General features: G+C 34.9%; 1 long non-coding RNA gene across 1 annotated transcript; it reads right to left on the reverse strand.

Annotated features, from left to right (window-relative positions):
- Window positions 1-1,962: 1,962 nt before the first annotated feature.
- LOC104218816 (uncharacterized) lies at window positions 1,963-3,773 on the reverse strand. The gene is made up of 3 exons (XR_709087.2): window positions 3,681-3,773; window positions 3,091-3,151; window positions 1,963-2,290 (listed from the first exon to the last, which is right to left on the reverse strand). It is a non-coding gene; the product is annotated as an uncharacterized lncRNA (long non-coding RNA).
- Between the last annotated feature and the right edge of the window lie 326 nt (window positions 3,774-4,099).

The following is a 4,099-nucleotide window of genomic DNA, read 5'->3' on the forward strand; positions in this document are numbered from 1 at the left end:
ACTGTTAAGACCCGAGAGGTCGTTTCTTGCTATCATGTCATTAGCTTCATTTATATTCTATGGTCAGTTCTGTACATGCATATTATATCATGCCTCAGTCTCAATTATTGCTATTTGACATATCATATCATTGTTCGGGCTAGTATCATGACATTTTTAGCTCGTGTGTGTGAGACTGGAGAGTATTGACTGAGTGAGGCCGAGAGCCTGATATTGATTGACAGTATAGGATCGGGCTGCACGCCGCATCGAGATATTGATCATGACTTCGCTGGAATTAATATAGAGCTTGGGCTAAAAGAAGCCCCTCCGGAGTCTTTACACCCCCAGTGAGCACAGTTGATGATATTGAGGGATGAATCTTCCTTGGACATGGATCTTATCTAAAGTATTGGTATGTAGATGGATCTTCTCCATGTGGCTGGATTGGCATGTTTCCTCGGTACTGGGTGACTTATAGTCAATGATGTATATATTCCGGGATGGATCTTCCCTGGGCCGAATGAGCCATATACAATACCGAGTGGTTGAGCACTGTGAGTGGAAGTATTATACGCAACATTGATCATGCTATCCGTGCATTGGTACTTAGAGGCTCCTGAGCTTTATACCATGTATTGTTCATATTGTGTTTAATCACTGCTGAGAATTTACTTGAACTGTAAGCATGCCTACTTCTCTGTACAATTAAATGTCACTACCTATTGAGGTTTTGTTCGTCACTACCGTCAGTCCATAGTTTGGACTTGTTACTTACTGAGTTAGTGTACTTACGTTACCCCCTGCACCTCTAAGTGCAGATCCAGGTATCTTGGGGCACGGTAGCGGTTGCTGATCTTACCAGTTGGAGACTTTTCTCTAGAGATTGTGAGGTAGCTGCTTGGCGATCGCAGTTCCGCCTTCTCCTTCCTTATCTTACTTGCAGTACTCTTATTGGATTTTCTCAGACTATGTAGTCTTGGTTATTTCAAACGGCTGCAGTATTTTGCTCATGACTTAGTGACACCCGAGGCCGGGCTTGTATTTCTTTCCGTTGGATTTGATTTCTACTTTTATCTTATTGGATTTCTGCTAAAAATATGATTTTCTTAAGTTTTAATTGAAAAATGGAGTAAATGGGTAATAGTTGTCTGGCCTAGTATCACAATAGGCGCCATCACGACCGGGGCAGTTTTTGGGTCGTGACAATATTGGACATTATAGAGTGGTAATGTATCGCCAATACAGAGGATTCTTATGAAATTATTTTTATTAAACCTTCCTACACATTTTTAATAATAATTCAATAGACAAAATTTTATTAATTTTAATATCTTAAATATTAAAAATTAGCAAAGAAAGTATTGTAGTCCAAAATTAGGTTATTGAAGTTATGTCCTTTCCTTATGAGTTCTTTCGCTTAATATTTTAGGTTTATTTTGGTATATTCATATTGTATTTATGCTTTTATAATAAAATAGGCTCTCATTTTTCTAAATGGGGTTGGACAATATAATACATTCTCAATTTAAATTAGTAATAGGATATTATAATATGTTTTCGAATTAAATTAGTAATAGGAATTTTTAAGAAGTATATCCTAATAGTAATATGATTACATGACTAAAGATATTTACTTGTTCAATTTTATACGAATTAGACAACCCGGAAATAATTATACTAATATGATTTCTAAAGGTAATCATGTAGGATTCTTAATGTGCAGTATTAAATCCTAAAATTAATAGGATTATAAGGGTAATATCTAGAATTCCAGTTATGTCCTTTTTATTATGAGTTATTATGTTTAATATTATAAGGTTATTTTTGTAAACCGACATTGTATTCTTGCTTATATATATATATATATATATAATATAACTTTGTCACGTCCCAAACTACCCCTAGACGTGACTGACGCCCAGCTTACACCACATGCTAGGCGAACCCCTTTTTCTAACGTTTAACCATTTACACAAATGCTGAGAGAAGAAAATGCAGGCCTAATAGTATTATTAATAATTAAAGAGGAAATGATTATCGCCCAATACCTTAGTCAATCGATAGAAAAAACAACAATCACTCAAATAATAAAACTCTAGCCCAAATCACACACTAAGACTATAGAGCATCTAACAGAGTAACATGATTTATTAACGGGTATGCAAACCCCAAAGAAAAAGGAAATAACTAACACGAGCTAGGTAAGTCTGAAACGAAAGCCTCCACGAACAATGCGGTGGCTCACCTCAGCAATACGATCTACTCGAATAAACTCGTCAGCCATTAGCTTTATCTCCCGCAACAGTATCTGCATAGAGATGCAAGTAAGGAGTGAGTTATACGTAAATATAACCCAGTAAGATCCTCGGCCCGCCACTTTAAATACCTTTGGAATAAGTGTTGGAAAATACAAACACATCACAATACGAATGATATAGTAAATATAATAATTATACAATAACTCAATATATGTGTATCAACAGAGTTATTAAGAATTAACCAACAAGAGTACCCACTAAAGACTTATCATAATTGCAGTGAAAGAAATTTACCAATACACCTACGAGTCCATAACGGCACCACAATGCCTCAAATATGTAACAGAGCATATACAATGCCCCAAATATATCAAGAAGCATACACAATGCTCGGGTGATATACAAAGGCATACACAATGCCCCAACATCATGGCGCATAGCCGTATCAAACTCAACATCATGGCGCATAGCCGTATCAAACTCAACATCATAGCGCATAGCCATATCAAACTCAACATCATGGCGCACAGCCGTATCAAACTCAACATCATGGTGCACAGCCGTATCAAACTCAATATCATGGCTCACAGCCGAATCGGACTATCAAACTCAACATCATGGCTCACAACTGCATCAAACTCAACACATGGCTCACAACCGTATCAAACTATCAAACAACTTATAAAATAATTTTTTTTTGTATTTTCATAAAATAATATATTTGCGGCTAGTCTACGACCACCGATTCTGCCAAGCGCACGCTTGCCCCAACACATGGACCAGGCAGAGAAAACACACTTTCAAAACAGGTTTTAAAAAAGCAAGTATCAAAGCTTAAAGTCTCACTTACCTTGCCAACGACAAGTTTCCCAACCTTGCGACTTCTAGAACACCAACCAAACGGCCTCAATCTATACAAGGTATTATTAACAATATCAACTATATTAGTCGGGATCAAATCTTAATATCCCTAACTTTTAAGTTTAGAGTTGAGTCTTAATATTCTACCTATCAAGTACCATATTGTTAAAAGTAAAGACATATCCCAATATCTCTATCTAACTAAATGTTTAAAATAAATGTCCAATATACTAATATTCATGTCCCGAAATAATAATCCTAGAGTATAGAATAGAAAAGAACGATACAGGGGTTTATAAATTCAAACATTCTGAAATTTTGAAAACTTAATTGCTCACTCACGTTGAAACTAGTCAATTCTATACCTATTATTATATCCAATCATCGTACTATAAATATGTATCTTCTCATTGTTACCTAATCATTCATTAAACATTGTATCTATTAATTAAAATAACTAGAAACCGAAACTGTTATTAACATAGGAAATGCTTTTCCGCAGCATGCTATCAATTCCAATTATCAACCTCTCTGGAATTAAATGGAACATGTACCATTGTAGTAAAATCAATGCAATACCTGATAATTAGTTTCTCCACCAAAAGATTCTCGCTACTAAACTATCCAACCAACTCGTTGCCAACCTCTTCTTGTCGCTGTCATTGTTTATGCTATTTCCACTGTATTGTTGTATCTCTAAATCAACCAAGAAACCAATATTTTAAATCCCTAGGTCAAACGTGGCAGCACCCATTTTAAGGGAATGGGCTTGGCCCACTCTTTTTATCTTAATAGTCTTAAGCACAATTACAAAATTAACTACTAGCCAATTATTTAATACACTATCTTATATATTATAATAAAGGAATGTTTACCTCTTATAACAAAGGTTAACATTTTATTTATTTTAAATAAATACTATTTAAAAAAATTATATTCTATAGATACCTTTTAATGTTTATAGCAAAATATCTAATTTTGGTTACCTCCTACCCCTA

Source organism: Nicotiana sylvestris, chromosome 5 (assembly GCF_000393655.2).
Source record: "Nicotiana sylvestris chromosome 5, ASM39365v2, whole genome shotgun sequence".
NCBI lineage: Eukaryota > Viridiplantae > Streptophyta > Magnoliopsida > Solanales > Solanaceae > Nicotiana > Nicotiana sylvestris.